General features: G+C 45.7%; 1 long non-coding RNA gene across 1 annotated transcript; it reads left to right on the forward strand.

Annotated features, from left to right (window-relative positions):
• The first annotated feature begins 3,298 nt into the window (after positions 1–3,298).
• Positions 3,299–19,180, forward strand: LOC146351503 (uncharacterized). Its single transcript, XR_014788903.1, has 4 exons — positions 3,299–3,432; positions 6,918–7,110; positions 16,833–16,935; positions 18,683–19,180. It is a non-coding gene; the product is annotated as an uncharacterized LOC146351503 (long non-coding RNA).
• Positions 19,181–19,452: the final 272 nt, after the last annotated feature.

Consider the following 19,452-nt stretch of genomic DNA (forward strand, 5'->3'; position numbering starts at 1 on the left):
CAGGGTTTTTTGAAAGTGACTGTCAAGGCAGAAAAAAATGAAAATAAAAACCAGCCTGATTTTTTCAGAATACAGATCAAAAACCAAAGAAGACAATATCCTTCCCCCCCCCCCCAAGATGTTATAGAGGCTTGTTTGTCAAGATTTAAAATTTCATCAGTGCAGTCAGTCACTCAGATCTGATTCCTTTCGAGGTAAGATAGATGCAAGCATGGTGTGTGCACAGCCAGTGAACTATCACAACCATCCAGAGAATTTCACCAAAGCAGATCCACTGGTCTATCTAGCAAAGTTGTCCATGGTCTTTCCCGGTTGTCTCTTGTGACTAGCAGCAACTCTCCATGGTCTTTCTTTTACCTGAGATCGTTTTCACTAGAAATGCCAGAGACTAAATCTGCATGTGCTCTGCCACTGAACTATGGCCCATGGATTAGGGAGGTTGGAGAAATCTGTAACAGATTCAAATGACTTTGTATTTCTGTGCATCCAATCTGCGGACTCTGGAGTGGACTGGCTTTTACCTAGTCACACAGATTTTGCAGACTTGCAGACCAGTTTTTCACTTTTGTGGGGGATTTGCGCTAATGTACATCAGCGCTAATGCACATTCGGATGAAATTGCTTCAAGCAATATGCATTGGTGCTTTCGTGCAAGTGTGCATTAGTGCTAACTAGGGATGTTGGAGGAATCTATCCAGGGAGTGGAGTTCACTGAGCTTTCATCAGCTTGGCCCCTAGACTCGGGCTCACTTCCCACACAAAGTGTGGTCCAACTCAATCTGCATCCAGTCAGGCCAGCTTGCAGATTTTTCTTTTCTATTTTTTTTCTTGTAAATAAAAAGTTGTGCAAATTCTGGCTGTAATTTGTGTAATTTGTGCAAATTTAAGCAATAGTTTGCTTAATTTGCACAAATACTGACCATAATTTGTGGCTGCAATTTGTGCAAATTATTCAAATTGTGGCTGCAATTTATGCAGCTTCCTATTACTGAGGAGCCCCCCCCCCCAATCTCCAGATTTCAAACAAAACCTGCAGCTCAGCTTGAAATGCAAGACCAACTGAACAGGCAGCAGGAATCTTATCAGGTTCCCAAAGGGCCAGATTTTCAAATGATGGACATCCCTACTGTTAATGTGAATTAGTGGCAATGTACATTAGAGCTAATGTGCAATAGTGCAAGGAGAATAAAATTCTGGTAGCAAAAATCTGATTCTGTACCATGGATACTCAGATGCACACGGTGCAGGTCTGGGCATACAGGCCAAAGGGTTTTATTTACTACACAGAGAAGTGTAATATATGGAAGAGGCTAAGGTGCATTCACCTAGAGTAGAGGTGAGGAACCTGTGGCCCTCCAGATGTTGTTGTATTACACCTTCCATTATCCCCAGCTATTGGCCATGCTGTCTATGGCGGATGGGAGTTGGGATCCAATGACATCTGGAGGGCCACAGGTTACACACATCTGTGTTAGGGTCAAACTGTGATGTAAAATGTGTCTTTAAATCCTATGCTTCAGACCACCCTCCTTGCTTTATAACTTACAGCAGTAGTCGTGGGGGCTTCAATCCAGATCAAGGCAGCAGGATTTGCCCTTTCCTTTGCATCCTTTTCCCACTGAAAAATTCCCTCCTGAACTGCTATTTGCTCCCTGAATCATTCACAGCATATAGCAGCTGGGGAGGGGTTCATTTGGAAAATGGCATCAGGGAAAGAACTAACCCCCCATACCCCTGCTCCATGGTGCCAATCTGGATCAGGTGCCCCCATGGCTGCAGAGCGCTGCTGTCAGTCAGTGACACCAATACAGAGCTAGATAGTCCAAGAGCCAGACTCAGTATAAGGCAGCTTCCTATGTTCCAATTTGCCATGGTGGCAGCAGAACTCTCCCTTGCCCCCTGCCATGCAATTCTGCATAAACATGGTGTGTGAAGAGCAAGTGTGCATTGTTTAGAAGCAGAATCACACTCCTGGGAAGCTTCCAGAGGACCAATTTGGCTTCTAAACAAGTGCCTGGGCATCTTGTTTTGTTGAAAATGCTGGAGGTGTTTTTTCTTCTTTTTTTGCCACTGTCACCATGACCGCAGTGGCAAATTTAGTGGCGGCAGGGTTAACGGGGGCTGCAAAAGCAGTGTGGGGGGGCAATATGTAGCCTGTGGTCCATGTAAGGCCCACCCCTACTGTAAGCCTTCCCCCGGCTGCTGACAACCTGCTAGTCACAGCCACAGCGAGCCACACAGGGGCACTAGGTGCACATAGATATAAATGAGACCTCTGGCCAATCAGAATTTCCTTGAGGTTCCCTTCAGTGTTCTCCTCCACATGAATGGCCAGGGGTCCCATTTGCATGGAGAGGTCTATGTGCATAAAGCTGTGCATACATAAAGTCCTTCACAATTCCACCAAATATGTGGACATGGTGGGGTGGGGGGAGGCATGGCCAGTAGTCACACTGTGGTTTGTGGGCATAGTTGGTGGAAGCAATCCTGCTCCTCTCCCACATGTTTGGGAAAACACATGAAGGAGTCATTTGAATATTCCTCGTCTGAGTAAGTCATGTTTGTTCACCAGGTATATGTAGGGGTGTACGGATTCCTAGGGGTGCAGGAAAGTCACTTACCTGGTCTCGCAGCTTGCTTCGCGGTGGGGGGGAGGCGCTTCACTGCTCTCCCCGAAGTTCAGGCCGGGGGGGGAGGCTTCCCGCCTCGCCCGGCTGAAATTCAGGCCGGGGGGGAGGCTTCCCGCCTCGCCTGGCCGAAATTCAGGCCGGGGAGGAGGCGCCTCGCCTCGCCCAGCCGCGAAATAAAAAGTAAAAAAAAAAACAAACGCCCCTGTGATAGGCTACGTGACGATTAACGTAGCCTATCATGGCTAGATCTGCAAAGTCAGCCGTGATAGGCTACGTTAATCATCACGTAGCCTATCACGGGTGACTTAAAAAAAAAAAAAGCACGTACGCAAATGGCGGCCCCCATAGGGAGCCGCCATTCGCGTTCCTTATTTGGTCGCTGTAGTCTACGTAAATCTTTACGTAGACTACGGCGAAAATAAGGGCAACGCAAATAGCGTTGACCTTATTTTCGCTGTAGTCTACGTAATCTTTATGTAGACTACAGCGACCAAATAAGGAACGCGAATGGCGGCTCCCTATGGGGGCTGCCATTAGCTGTACACGCTTCTTTTTTTTTTTAAAGTCACCTGTGATAGGCTACGTGACGATTTACGTAGCCTATCATGGCTGACTTTGCAAATCTAGCCATGATAGGCTACGTTAATCGTCACGTAGCCTATCACGGGGGCATTTTTTTTTTTACTTTTATTGGAATGGCGGCGGTGGCAGCCGGTCGAAAGACCGGCTGCCACCCCTGCCCCTGTCGAAGACCTGCCGAACCGCCGCCGGGACCTGCCACTGGGAGGGACATTCGTGAAAGGTAAGTCCCATCCCAGGGGGGTGAGGGGTGTGGGGGGTGCGGAGAATTTCTCCCGGAAACTACTTCGGGGGGCTGAATACGTTGGCACTCGCCCACCCGAAGTTTCGGGGAGAAATTCTCCCCCATCCCTACGGATTCCCCACCGTCTGTTCCGGTGGGGAATTCGTGGGGAGGGGGAGGCGATCTGTTCCACCCCCCCCCGGAATCCTCCAGAGAGGTTCTGCTCCGCTTGGATTCGGGGGAGGGGGGAACTGGCTTGGGGCCACTTACCTTCCCTCCTGCCAGCCAGAGCCGTTCGCCTCTTCCCTGTCCCTGCCGATCGCCATGTCTTAATTTTTTTTTTTTAAAAAAGATGGCGTTCAGGAGGTTGTGCCCATAGACTTATATGCAAATAGAGTCATGATGCTTGCATATAAGTCTATGTGTCCATAGGCTTATACACAAGATTCACGGCTCTATTTTGCATAGAAGTCTATGGGCACATCCTGCTGATCGCATGTGCCCATAGACTTATACATAAAATAGAACCGTGAACCTTGCGTATAAGCCTATGGACACATAGACTTATATGCAAGTTTCATGACTCTATTTGTGTATAAGTCTATGGGCACGTCCTCCTGGTTGCCATTTTTTTTTTTTTCAAGATGTGGCAATCGGCAGGGACGGGGGGGAGGCGAATGGCTCTGGCTGGCAAGAAGCAGCCGAGTGCTGTTCCACCTCCAGTCCTCCTGGAGCGGAGGTAATTGGTCCTGATCTGCCACAGATTCCTGAGCAGATTCTTTGGAATCTGGTCTCATTTGAATCCGCAGTGGATTTCTCTGACATCCCTAGTTATATGATGGCATTGAATTGCAAAAGGTAGGTTTGTTTGCTCGTTTGCTTGCTTCGGCATGTGTGTGCCGCCTTTGAGGTCTCGACCTTCCAAAGTGGCTTGCACCATGTTAAAAACATAAAGCTCATTACAATGTGATGCCATCTATAAAACCGCAAAGTAAAGGAACAACAGAACAGCAATCAAAAGGCAGCACCACCGGCAGCGCTTAACACCATGTAAACAATCCAGAGCAGTGTAAATATTATAAATATTAAATCAAGGTAGCAAAAGGTGCAATCCTGTGGCTGCTAGACGGCATCAAGTTGGCCATAGGTTTTTTCGGTTTCTGGGAACCAAGCTCTGAGCCAGTGCTCTGAACTCGGTTCCCAGAAACCTGACTCCCTGCTCCTGCCCCTGCCGCCTCATTGTTGGCGTGGTTCATCCCCGGCTCTGCACTCATAAGAGCAGTGTGGAGCAGGTGAAAAGGGGGGTGTTCTTGGGGGTGGGGAGGGGAGGGGACCATGGAAGCGCTGTTATGATGCTTCATATGTGCCATCCGGCCTCCCCTCCCCCCGCTCTGACATGCCTCAGCTAGACATGGCTGTCTAGCTGAAAATGCAGGGCAGCCGGAGTGCAGAGAAGATCCCCTCCACACTCCATCTGCCCTGCATTGGATAGTCGGCTGCCTCTGAACTTGGAGGTGGCAGGACTATCTCCATAGGATTGTACCCGAAAAGTGAGAGACTAAAAAAGAGAATTTAATTAATTAATTAATTAATTAATTACAAATATTTCTTGGCTGCTTTTCAGAGCAGAAGCCCCTCCAAGGCAGCTTACAGCAATAAAATACATAAAAACTGTTAACATATTAAAAGTGATAAAAATATAAAACACAATAAAATCGCAATAAAAACAACACACAACCAGTAACAACAATGGCAATTACAGCATCAACAGCAAACATTTCAAGAGAAGGCCAAAGTAAAATAATATGTTTTCAAGGCCTTCTTAAAAGCCTGCAAGGCTGGAGCATGGCAGAGAATTCCTTAAATACAGGCTACTAAAACATCAATTCAAAGTAGCCTGGAACAGGAACATCTCCAAGCCCACTTCAAAACCAACAATGTAGGGACAATACACACCTGTCTTAGGAGGGAATTCTACAAACATGGGGCCACCACTGATAAAGACCTATCTCTAGTGCCTACCAGTCTAATGCAGACCTCAAAGGCTTATTGAAAGGCATGGGAAGGTCTGTATGTGTGCAGATGGTCCTTGTGATAACTTGGTCCCAAGGCATTTAGGGCGTTCAAGGGAATCACTAACAATTTCATCTTCTTAAACCCCTCTTGAACTGGGTCTGGACCTCCCACCAATGTTTGGAAGGAAGGAAATGGAATAAGAAGGAACCATGTGGAAGCCAGCTTTTCCTGTTGTGGCTCTTGCTTCTTAAATCTAAATTCCAGCTTTGTTCCAGCCTCTGACTGCCTAGTATCCTACGGCAATAGGATGATGACATGCAGTATGTATGAAATGCTGGAGAATTGCAATGATAATTTTAGTCCAGCTGCTTGTGGCATAATAGAGAATGCTTATAATGCCAGCATTAGAAGCTACAAGGCTCAAATGGCTCTGCTGGAATTTGGAATTCAAAGTCTTGCAATTCTATAAAAAATGTTCTATGCGGGCCAAAGAGTTGAATGTAGTTAGTGGTTATGGCTTTAATTTGGGGAGGACAAAAAGATTAAGCTGTGGGTGGCATTAGTGCTGAAATGACATTTTGGCTCCAGAGAATTACGTTTTTAAAATGGAAATATTGGTGAAAGGTAGAATAGAGGCATCGTAAGTCATGTGCTGAGTGAAAGGTGATAGTAGAGAGCATCATAGGTCATGTGCAGAGTTCTCAAGATGTTGTGGGATTACAACTCCTATCATCCCTGGCAATTGGTGATGCCAGTGGGGCTGATGGGAGTTGGAATCCAATGACATCTAGAGGGCTATAGCTTCACCAACCCTAGTTTAAGGTTATTAGGGAACAGAAGAAGCTGCCTCATACCAGATTACATGATTTGTCCCTCTAGCCCAATATTATGTACTCTGACTGGCAGCTACTCTGCAGGGTCTCAGGCAGGGATGGATCCTGAGCTAGGACCTTCTGCATGCGCTCTACCTCTGAGCAATGGCCCTACTTCCTGCACATGCTGTTCCACACATAGAATTCTCCTACTACTAAACCCTCTTCCTCCATAGCTACTAGTCTCATCATGATACTAAGAACTCCAGGATCTGAGGCAGCAGGCTTCTAAATATCAGTTGCTGGAGAACAACAGCAGAACAGTGCTATTGCTCTCCCCCCCGGGATGAGACTTACCTGGGGCGGATGTTCCGGGCAGCGGCGGCTCCGGCGGTGGCTCCGGCGGTGGCTTCAGTGGCGGCGGCTGCGGCGGCCGGTCTACCGACTGGCTGCTGCTGCCGCCATTTGTAGTCTTGTCTTTTTTTTCTTTTTTTTTTCAGAGATGTGATAGGATACGTACATTTTTACAGTAAAACAGCCACCACCATTTGCGTTCCTTATTTTTCTTCGTCTTAGTCTACGTAAATATTTACGTAGACTAAGACGAAGAAAAATAAGGAACGCTAATGGTGGTGGCCTTTTTTTTTCCTTACCCAGAGCCCTCCGTGGCCAGAAATCCAGCTGCGGATGGCCCTGGCCTGGGCCTGGCTGGCTGCTCCATGGAGCTGCCGAGGAGCACAGCCGGCTTTCGAGGATTCCGGGGTGGAGGACCGGATCGCCTCCTCCCCGGCGAGGATTCCGGGGGGAGGGACGGAGCGCCTCCCCCCCCAGCTGAACCCGGCAGAGCCAGGTAAGTGGGGTTTTGTACACACCTAGAACAGAAAAGGGATACCGCTAGGAACCTTTTACGCAAACAGAGCATTCCAGGGCTAGCTTACTTGTGGTACTCATGTTATGAGTCTATATGGCATCATGGAGACAGTGCTAGATAAATCATTTAATTAAGCATTTAACGTATCACTTGTCATTATTTCCAGTTAGCTCTAATGAAATGAGGATTGCACAAATAAGCAATATAATCTGGTGATAAGGGCTATTTAATTAATATGAACAACATTGTTGTTCAGTCGTTCAGTCGTGTCCGACTCTTCATGACCCCATGGACCATAGCATGCCAGGCCTTCCTGTCCTGCGCTCTCTCCCGGAGCATGCTCAAGTTCATATTCATTGCATCCGTGATGCTATCTAGCCATCTCATCCTCTGCCATCCCCTTCTCCTTTTGCCTTCAGTCTTTCCCAGCATCAGGGTCTTTTCCAGGGAGTTTTCTCTTCGCATTAGGTGGCCAAAATATTGGAGCTTCAGCTTCATTATCTTTCCTTCCAATGATCACTCAGGGTTGATTTCCTGTAGGATTGACTGATCTGACCTCCTTGCAGTCCAGGGGACTCGTAAGAGTCTTCTCCAGCACCACAGTTCGAAAGCATCAATTCTTCAGCGCTCAGCCTTCCTTATAGTCCAGCTCTCACAGCCATACATTACTACTGGGAAAACCATAGCTTTGATTAGACAGACCTTTGTCGGCAAGGTGATGTCTCTGCTTCTTACTATGCTGTCTAGGTTGGCCATAGCTTTCCTCCCAAGGAGCAAGCGTCTTTTAATTTCATGGCTACAGTCACCGTCTGCGGTGATCTTGGAACCCAAGAAAGTAAAATCTGTCACTGCTTCCATTTCTTCCCCTTCTATATGCCAGGAAGTGATGGGGCCAGATGCCATGATCTTCGTTTTTTTAATGTTGAGTTTCAAACCAGCTTTTGCACTCTCCTCTTTCACCCTCAACAAGAGGCTCTTGAGATCCTCTTTGCTTTCTGCCATTAGGGTGGTATCATCTGCATATCGGAGGTTGTTGATAATTCTCCCAGCAATCTTAATTCCGACCTCTGATTCATCCAACCCGGCATTTCTCATGATGTACTCTGCATATAAGTTAAATAAGCAGGGTGACAATATGCAGCCTTGTCGTACTCCTTTCCCAATTTTGAACCAATCGGTTGTTCCATGTCTGATTCTTACTGTTGCTTCTTGACCCTCGTACAGGTTTCTAAGGAGACAGGTAAGGTGGTCTGGTACTCCCATCACTTTAAGAATTTGCCACAGTTTGTTGTGATCCACACAATCAAAGGCTTTAGCGTAGTCAATGAAGCAGAAATAGACGTTTTTCTGGAATTCTCTTCCAGAGAATTCTGGAATTCATGCATTCTCCATGATGCAGCGAATGTTGGCGATTTGATCTCTAGTTCCTCTGCCTCTTCGAAACCCAGCTTGTACTTCCAGTAGTTCTCGGTTCGCATACTGCTGAAGCCTAGCTTGTAGGATTTTGAGCATAACCTTGCTGGCATGTGAAATGAGCGCAATTGTGCGGTAGTTTGAACACTCTTTGGCGTTGCCCTTCTTTGGAATTGGAATGTAAAGTGACCTTTTCCAGTCTTGTGGCCACTGTTGAGTGTTCCAGATTTGTTGGCATATTGAATGCAGCACTTTAACAGCATCATCTTTTAGGATTTTAAATAGCTCGGCTGGAATACTGTCATCTCCGCTAGCTTTGTTGTTACTAATGCTTCCTAAGGCCCACTTGACTTCACTCTCTAGGATGTCTGGCTCAAGTTCAGTGACCGCACTATCATGGCTATCAGGGACATTCAGATCTTTCTTGTATAGTTCTTCTGTGTATTCTTGCCACCTCTTCTTAATCTCATCTGCTTCTGTTAGGTCCCTGCCTTCTTGGTCCTTTATCATGCCCGTCTTTGCACAAAACGTTCCCTTGAGATCTCCAATTTTCTTGAAGAGATCTCTAGTCTTTCCCATTCTGTTGTTTTCCTCGATTTCTTTGCATTGTTCATTTAAGAAGGCCTTCTTGTCTCTCCTTGCTATTCTCTGGAACTCTGCATTCAGTTGGGTATATCTTCCCCTTTCTCCCTTGCTTTTCGCTTCCCTTCTTTCCTCAGCTACTTGTAAAGCCTCATCAGACAGCCACTTGGCTTTCTTGCATTTCTTTTTCTTTGGGATGGATTTCGTTGCTGCCTCCTGAACAATGTTACGGACCTCCGTCCATAGTTCCTCAGGCACTCTGTCTATCAGGTCTAATCCCTGAAATCTATTCCTCACCTCCACTGTATATTCATCAGGGATATGATTTAGGTCATACCTGAATGGTTTAGTGGTTTTCCCGTCGTTCTTCAATTTAAGCCGAAATTTTTCAAGAAGCAGCTCATGATCTGAGCCACAGTCAGCTCCAGGTCTTGTTTTGACTGACTGTATAGAGCTTCTCCATCTTTGGCTGCAAAGGACATAATCAATCTGATTTCAATATTGACCATCTGGTGATGTCCATGTGTAGAGTCGCCTCTTGTGCTGTTGGAAAAGAGTGTTTGCTATGATCAGCATGTTCTCCTGGCAAAACTCTATTAGCTTTTGTCCTGCTTCATTTTGTACACCAAGGCCATGCCTGCCTGTTATCCCGGTGATTTCTTGACTTCCTACTTTAGCATTCCAATCCCCTATGATGAAGAGGACATCTTTTTTTGGTGTTAGTTCTAGAAGGTGTTGTAGGTCTTCATAGAACCGATCAACCTCAGCTTCTTCGGCCTCAGTGGTTGGGGCATAGACTTGAATTACTGTGATGTTGAATGGTTTGCCTTGGATTCGTACTGAGATCATTCTATCATTTTTAAGATTGTACCCCAGTACTGCTTTTCCCACCCTTTTGTTGACTATGAGTGCTACTCCATTTCTTCTAAGGGATTCTTGGCCACAATAGTAGATATGATGGTCACCTGAATTAAATTCGCCCATGCCTGTCCATTTTAGTTCGCTGATTTCCAAGATGTCGATGTTCAATCTTGCCATCTCATGTTTGACCACCTCCAGCTTACCTTGATTCATTGATCTGACATCATAATGAAGGTTCCTAAACAATATTGTTCTTTACAGCATCGGATTTTCTTTTCACCGCCAGACACATCCACAGCTGAGTGTCCTTTCGGGTTTGGCCCAGCCGCTTCACTCTTTCTGGCGCTACTTGGAAATACCCTCTGCTCTTCCCCAGTAGCATATTGGACACCTTCCGACCTGAGGGGCTCATCTTCCGGCATCATATCTTTTAGCCTTGTGATACGTTCCATGGGGTTTTCTTGGCAAGAATACTGGAGTGGGTTGCCATTTCCTTCTCCAGTGGACCACATTTTGTCAGAACTCTCTGCCATGACCTGTCCGTCTTGGGTGGCCCTGCACGGCATAGCTTATGGCTTCACTGACTTACGCAAGCCCCTTCGCCACAACAAGGCAGTGATCCATGAAGGGGGTGAACAACATGGTCAGTACTAATTGATTCACACTTTGATGATAGGGTGCTTCTTCTTTCTTTTTTTAACACCTGGGGCTTGTTCAAATGTTATACAATTCCCTTTTTTTACCCAATCACTTTCTTCACATCCTGTCATTTGTTACACATCTTCCCACAGACACTATGGTCTTTCATAGTGGATGAATTCTGGGATGTTGTACTGTTCTCCTTAATCCACATCTGTTCTACTTACAGTAAATAGTAAGGGGGAAATTGCTATAAATTATCACAGGTAACTCCTTCTTGGTAAGCTCCAGCTGAAGTTGATGCCCTTAGTACTTTTTTTAAAACCACCACATTTATCGGTTTATATCATTATGTCAAGGGTGCTTACTCAGAAAAGTCCTATTGTGTTCAATGCAACTTTCTCTCTAGCAAGTGTATTTAGGGTTATTGTCTTGGAGCCCAGCCTTGTGAATGTGGTCAGACTAGCGCAATGCAGAGGGCTTTGTGCGCACCCGTCCGGCCAGTGCATTAGACAGGATTCACACACTTGCCCACCTAGGGATCCTACATGTGTGGTGTTGGGAACCTGACTTGATTTGTGCAGTCTGGGCCCTTCTTTTGGTGAGACGGAAAGATATGGTCACATCACACATTACTTCATCCCTGTTTGTTTGTTTGTTTGTTTGTTTATTACATTTCTATACTGCTCAATAGCCAAAGCTCTCTGGGCAGTTCACAACAGTAATCACTATGCTATAGTCACTATGCTATACTATAATACCATATTAATTATTATTATTATACACAATTATTATTACTATTATTATTCTTCCCTCCTCCTCCATTATTATTATTATTATTATTATTATTCATCCCTCCTCCTCCTCCATTATTATTAATATTATTATTCCTTCCTCCTCCTCCTCTCCTCCTCCTCCTTCTCCATTATTATTATTATTATTATTACTATTATTATTCCTCCTTCCTCCTCCTCCTCTCCTCCTCCTCTCCTCCTCCTCCATTATTATTAATATTATTATTCCTTCCTCCTCCTCCTCCTCCTCTCCTCCTCCTCCTCCTCCTTCTCCATTATTATTATTATTACTATTACTATTATTCCTCCTTCCTCCTCCTCCTCCTCCTCTTCCTCCTCCTCCATTATTATTATTATTACTATTATTATTATTCCTCCCTCCTCCTCCTCTCCTCCTCTCCCCTCCTCCTCAATTATTATTGTTATTGTTATTATTATTATTATTATTATTATTCATTGTTGATAGCTGGTGCAGCATAATGACAGCCAAAAGACTAGGAAACGGTAAGAAATTCATTGGGCACTATCCAGTGCTGCTTGTGATCTAGTGGGACCCGCCAGTAGTGCACCAGGAAGCTAGTTGTTCCTGAAGCAACTGGAAATCTGCAGAAATGCTTGTTTCTGGAACAGGGCAGGGCAGCGGAGACTGCAGAAGGGGGTTCCGCTGACCTGTTGTGTTCTGGAGATGAGCATTTCTGCTCGTTTCCAGGGTAGCTTCGGAAACCACTAGCTTCCTGGTGCACTAGCAGTTGGTCTCACAGGTGAAACAGATTGAGCAGAGGCTCTGTGTCAGCATTGGATACTGCCCACTGGGTTTGCATTTTAATGCATGATTATCCAGTTTGTACCTCCCAGAATCTAGACCCAAACACAATTCGCAGTCAGAAATCCACACATGAAATCCAACCTTGCAGTGTGTTTCACAAACCAAAGAAATGCATTTGACAACATGCATGTATTTGGAAAATGAGAAAGGAAAATATGCGCACATTTGCCAAATGCACATGAGCATACTTTTGTCAATGATGGCCTTTGTACACAAATGTGTACATTTGACAAATGTGCACAAAAATGAGCACCCAATTTGGGTGCAGGAAATAAACCGCTTGCATAGAAGTATGAAATGAGCATAGTGGTCAAAAACTGAGAACCTGAGTGAGATGAAGCTTTATGAATTCACAGATCCCCATACGGTCTCTCAACCAGGAGTTCGCATATAACAAATAATTACTATGGCAGTAATTATTCATATTGTCTTCATAAATTTATTTAATCCTCTGTTCATGAATTTGTTTAAATTGTCTAAGTTGGTGGCCAACGCACAGATTTGTGGCAGCACATTCTGTACACAAATTATGTGTTGTGTCATGAATCAGCAAGACAATATATGTGAACACTCTAAAGCACAACACCAAGACTAAGTATGAATCATCAGAGAAAACTTCAACAGATTGAAATGAGTTCAGATTTCTATGAATCTGGCCTGTGTATTCTGCAGTGGACCAGCTTTTTCCAGGTCATGCAGATTCCACAGCACAGACTGGGTTTTTGTTTTGTTTTTTCACTTGGGGGGTGGGGGTGGGATTTGTGCTAACTCACATTAACTCATGCTGATTAGCACATTTGTGCAAGTGCACATTAGTGTTAATGTGTGTTAGCGCTAATGCGAATTAGTGCAAGTAGAACAACATTCAGCTAAAATAAAATCCAATTCCATCCGTGAGTGGATGATGGACTAAAATATGCCTGACAATTCATGAAACACAGATGGAATGGATTTAACAAAATCCATACATCCCTAAGTATGGTGATATTGCATTTATATTATAGTTGCACTTTTGTGAGCTGCCTTGAGGCCCAGTTGTGGGTTGAAAGGCAGGTTATAAATCATAAAGAAAAACATGAATGCGGTTTCTGTGGATTTGTATCTTTGCTCATACATTAGGGATGGGTGAGAGCTTTGTTGCAGTTTGGATTTGATAAGAATTTACTAAAATTGGCAAAGCTCTCCATATTCTGGACAAAAGGTATTTGAGATCAAAGCATTCAAATATGGGAGAAACTAAATGACAGATTTGTCCATCCAGGCCCATGATTTTGAGTGCTTTTGTCTTAAAAGACTCACTTTGAATCCCTGTGCATTCAACCGTGCTAGTGCCGATTTCAGCCTATCACCTCTTTTTTTGTGAGGGGCATGTCACTTTTAATAGTTACACAGCAGGTAGGTATAACACAGCCCTGTGGAACATCCTGGGAACAGCTGTTCCTCTTGAATTTGGCTGGTGGCAGATGGGTGATAATTTCATTTCATTTCATTTTTGGTTAGAATTTACCAAAATTCACAAAGTTCACATGTTCAGGTGAGAAAGAAATTGAGATCTAAAAAAATCTGAATGTGGGAGAAAGCGGAACTGACAGATTTGTTTGTTTGCTTTGACAGAACTGACATAGAATAGATCAGCAGCTGTAATCATTTTCTCTAGCCTACAATAATACATATCGCTTCTCCCATGTGCACACATAAAACCCATAGAGCTGTTTGGGGGAAAGGATACTCAGAATGCTAGGATTTTTGTTGTTGACATTATTGTTATCTGTTGTCTCACTTTTCCAGTGGGATTCAGGTGCAAGAACTAGCAAAAGCAAAACACTTTTATTACATTAACAGTAGAACCTTTGGGAATGGACTCTAGGAGAATGAATTCTATTTCCAACGTGTGATAAATAGCTTTCATCCTCCACTATCATACAGGAGGAACAGCAGAAAAGAGGAAAAGGAGTACAATATTCCTACTAATCAGAAATTATAATGCTCAGATAGCAGGGTCAGCCTTGCCAAGCAGCAGGCAAAACCATGACGGGCAGGGTAATTTCCAGGGTGGAGGGGGTCTGCAGCAAGCTGCCCCTCCCATTGGTCAAGTGGCCCTTCCACCCCTGAGTTTTGTCTGACCTCCACTTTTAAAATGATAAAGAATTACCTTGCATTTTCTTCCCCATTTCTTTGTTTCTGTCTTCCAAGGTATTAGCTATCCCACCCAATTTTGTATCATCTGCAAATTTGATAGGCATTCCCTGCACCTCCTCCTCCAAGTCATTAATAAAAATGGTGAAGAGCGCTGGGCCCAGCACTGAGCCCTGCAGTAGTCCACTCATTACCTCCCCCAGTTTGAGAAGATCCCATTGAAAAGCACTCTTTGAGTCCAATCCTGTAGCCAATGGTGACACTTGATAGTTGTTTCACGTAGCCCACTTTGAGCTACTTTGCTCATCAGGATATCATGGGTAGGGGTGTATGGAATACTCACCCCGTTTCAGTCCGGGCATGCGTGGGGGGGGGGGAGGCAATCCACCCCTCCCCCCGGAATCCTTCCTGGCCAGCTCCGCTCTGTGGTGAGTCTGCAGAGCCACCAGCCAGGCCCGACCGAAGCTGGACTTCTATCTGCTGCTGGGCTGCTGCCCCAAATGGCGTCCGGTATAGGGGATGCCATTTGTGTCCCTGCTTTTTTCGGTGATAGGCTACATAAATATTTACGTAGCCTATCATGGCAAAGAGCAGGGATGCAAATGGCATCCCCTACACCAGACGCCATTTGTGGCTGCAGTCGGGGCAGCGGAGGGACAGCAGCAGTGGACGGACCCGGACCAACTGGCAGCAGGTAGGGTCCATCCCAGTGGGATTTTGGGTGGTGTTGGTGGGATAGTCCATTCCGCCATGGACTCCATGGGGCTGGATTCTAAAGAATCCGGCCTCATTGGAGTCCGTGGTGGATTTTTCCGCCATCCCTAATCATGGGGCACGTTGTCGAAAGCTTTGCTGAAGCCGAGGTATATTGTGTCCACAGCATTCCCACAGTCCACAAGGGAGGTTACTTGATCAAAAAAATGAGATCAGATTCATCTGGCAGGACTTGTTTTTGACAAATCCATGTTGGCTTTGAGTAATCACTGCATTGTTTTCAAGGTGCTTACAGATGGATTGCTTTATCATTTGCTCCAGAATTTTCCCAGGGATTGATTGATGTCAGACTGACTGGTCTGTAGTTCCCAGGTTCCTCCTTTTTACCCTTTTTGAAGATAGGGACACCATCAGCCCTCCTCCATTCATCTGGCATTTCACCCATCCTCCATGATTTCTCAAAGAGAATAGACAGTGGTTCTGAGAGTTCTTCTGCCAGTTCCTTTATTACGCTAGGATGCAGTTCATCTGGCCCTGGAAATTTGAACTCATTCAAAGTAATGAGGTGTTGCTTGATCATATGCCTATCAATCTCAAGCTGCAATCCTGCCCCTTCAGCCTGTACTTCACCTTTGCCAGGCGGCTCATAGACCCTCTTTTGGGAGAAGATTGAGCCAAAGTAGGAAATGAGCACTTCTGCCTTTTCTTTGTCATTTGTTATCATTTTGCTATCCTTATTTAATAGCTGGACCACCATTTCTTTCATCTGTCTTTTAGTATGCATTTATCTGAAGAAAGTCTTTTTGTTGCCTTTTGCATCCCTTGCTAACCTCAGCTCATTCTCAGCTTTAGCCTTCCTGACACCATTCTTGCAATTCTGTGCTACTTGCCTGTACTCTTCCTTTGTAGCTTGGCCTTCCCTCCACTTCCTGCATGTGTCCTTTTTTGTTTTCAGGTCATCTCTAAGCTTTTGTGATGCCACATTGGCTTCTCCTGTTGTCTTCTGCCTTTTTTCTTGTTGGACTTGTTTGTAATTGTGCCTTTAGAATTTCCTTTTTTTTAAAGCTCCCACCCATCCTGGACTCCTTTTCTCATTAGAGTTGGTTGCCATGGGACCTTAGTTATCATAGTTCTGAGTTTATTAAAATTGGCTTTCCTAAAATCCAGGGTACGCGTTTGGCTATACTCAGCTAATTAGGGATGTACGAAAGTCACTTACCTTTCCGTGGATTATGTTGATGGTGGGGGGGGAGGCATTCCGTTCCTCCCCGCCGGAATCCTCGATGGCTGGCTGTGCTCCGTGGCAGCTCTGCAGAGCAGCTGGCCAGGCCCAGCCAGGCCAGAGCCGTCTGCAGCCGGATTTCCGTCCGCAGAGGGCTCTGGGGAAAAAAACACAACAAACCGCGTACGCAAATGGCGGTGGCTATGGCCGCCACCATTTGCGTTCCTTATTTTTGGCCATCTTAATCTTCGTAAATATTTATGTAGACTATGATGGCGAAAATAAAGGGGAACGCAAATAGCATAGTGGGTGCTATTTGCGTCCTTTTTTGATTCACCGTTTTGGCCTACGTCCCCCTTTATTTTCGCCATCATAGTCTACGTAAATATTTCCGTAGACTAAGACTGCCAAAAATAAGGAATTTGCATACGCAGGTTTTTTTTTTTTTAAACCCAGCCATGATAGGCTACGTAAATCTTTATGTAGCCTATCACGTCGTTTTTTTTTTTACAAGACTGGAAATGGTGGTGGTGGCAGCCGATCGGAAGACCAGCTGCCGCAGCCGCCACCACCGAAGCCACCGCTGGAGCCACCACTGCCCGGAAGATCTGCCCCAGGTAAGTCTCGTCCCGGGGGGATCTGTGGGGGGTGGCGGGGGGGTGGCAGGCCGTTCCACCACAGAATTCGGGGGGCCGAATGCACTGGCATTTGGCCTAACCGAGATCCGTGGTGGAATTCTCTGACATCCCTACTCAGCTTTTGCTTCCTTTAGAACCAAGAACGCTGTATAACATGGTTGCTGTCTCCCGGAGTTCCCTTAACTGCTACTTTATCCACTAAGTCATCTCTGTTGGTTAGGATCAAGTCAAGGATAACCGATCCTCCAGTTTCTTCCCCCACTCTCTGTAGGAGGAAATTATCAGCAACACAGGTCAGGGATCTCTTGGAGGGGCCATGTTTTGCAGAATTTGTCTCCCAACAAATATCAGGGAAATTGAAGTCCCCCATTACTATTACATCATGCTTCCTTGAAACCTTGGCAATTTGCTTTTCAAAAGTGTCATCCTCATTTTCTCCTTGGTTGGGTGGCCGCTAGTAGACTCCAACCACCATGTTCCTTTTATTCTTTGCTCCCTTTATTTTTACCCATATGCTCTTGATGGGGCTACCAATCTCATCCTCCTGTATTTCTCTGCAGAGATATGTATTTTTCACATACAGTGCAACCCCACCTCCCTTTCTGTTCCTCCTGTTCTTTTTGAACAAGTTATATCCTTCAATTGCTGTATTCCCGTCATGAGAGTCATCCCACCAAGTCTCAGTTATACCTATCAAGTCATAATTTCCCTCTTGTATTAAGAGTTCAAGTTCGTTCTGTTTGTTTCCATGCTCTAGGCATTAGTATATAGACATCGAAGACCATGTGCTTCATCATCTGGCTTTCTTCCTACATGTTTGTGAACACTATTATTGGTGGGGGTGTATGAAACCCCGCTTACCTGGCTCCGCTGGGTTCTGCAGGTGGGGGGAGGCGATCCATTCCTCCACCCAGAATCCTCAACGGGTTGGGAGGTGATCTGTTCCTCCCCCCTGGAATCCTGCCCAGCCGGCTCCGCTCCGCTGCCAGGCCATGGACCTGCCAGCCGGGCCAACCCACAGCGGGTCCTCCAGCCGCTGCCAGGCTGGTGCAGATGCAAATGGCGTCCTGAGTAGGGGACGCCCTTTTGCGTCCCTATGGTAGCCCCATGATAGGACTCATGACAGGCCATTGTAGTGGCTGCCATTTGCGTCCCTACGCCAGCCCTGTGATAGGCTACGCAAATATTTATGTAGCCTATCATGGCTAAAATGGGAACGCAAATGGCGCAGGGGACGCCATTTGCGTCCCTGCTTTAGCCGTGATAGGCTACGTAAATATATACGTAGCCTATCAGGGGGCTGGCGTAGGGATGCAAATGGCGGCTGCTACAATGGCCTATCATGGGTCCTATCATGGGGCTACCATAGGGACGCAAATGGCGTCCCCTACTCAGGACGCCATTTGTGTCTGCACCAGCCTGGCAGCGGCTGGAGGACCCGCTGTGGGTTGGCCTGGCTGGCAGGTCCACGGCCTGACAGCGGAGCGGAGCCGCCGCCCCAGAGCCACCTCTGGAGCCGCAGCCAGGTAGGCTCCGTTTTGCGGGACTTTTGTGGGGTGGAGGGGTGGGGGGCTCCATTCTGCCACGGATTTTGGGGGGCCGAATGCACTGGCATTCGGCCTCACTGAGATCCGTGGCAGAATTTTCCACCATGCCTAATTTTTGGGCGCTATTAGAGCTGTTGTCTCCATTGTTACCCCCAACTTTACATCTCCCTTCCCTGTAGGATTCAGTTTAAAGCCCTCCTGATGAAGTTCTTCATGCTGTGTCCTAACACATTGCTCCACCAACTTCAGCAGACATGGCAGGGCTCTGGAGGAATCTGCAGGGTCCCAAGTGACCTGAATTGCCCCATGGGAGAACTGTCCCCCAAGGCCGGACATTGTGGGGTTCGTACATCCCTTATTGGGAGTTCAAGCATTCAGGTTACATGCAGTCATTTCATTTTCTTTCTGGTGTAATAATGCTTACTTATTTTTATGGAAAGAAAAACTGTACCTGCTAGTTTTTGAAGGTCAAGTTGCTCTTAAAGGCACCAACAGCTATTTTTGCTGGTCAGTTGGCAGCACTAGTACAAAGGCATAATGATGTAGCTGAGCTAAGAAGGTCTGCGTGTGTAAGCTGCTGGGATAAAATACCACCTAGGAAACATTTGTAAGCTGTTCTCCATTCTCCAGAAGAAGGGCAGAATACCAATGGAATAAATAAAATAGATGTAAATCTGATTTCATTGTTGGACTCCAGTATTGTTGGTAACATATGGCTTTATTGATGAAATTATAATGCACTGCATAATTCTAATTTATATTTCCAGTTCAGCCCTTAGGAGTTACGACTTACAAACTCAATAAGAATACAAAAGGATGAATTTCATCACGACTTCTTCCAGAAATCTTTCAGATCAATGACCATCAGTCTATACCCATTAGCATAAGCCAAAATGAATATATATTTGGCATGTATTTGGATAAGATAGTTCTTTTCATACAGAGATGA

This window comes from Heloderma suspectum, chromosome 3, assembly GCF_057233095.1.
Source record: "Heloderma suspectum isolate Gila_16-S chromosome 3, 16-S_ref, whole genome shotgun sequence".
Lineage (NCBI taxonomy): Eukaryota > Metazoa > Chordata > Lepidosauria > Squamata > Helodermatidae > Heloderma > Heloderma suspectum.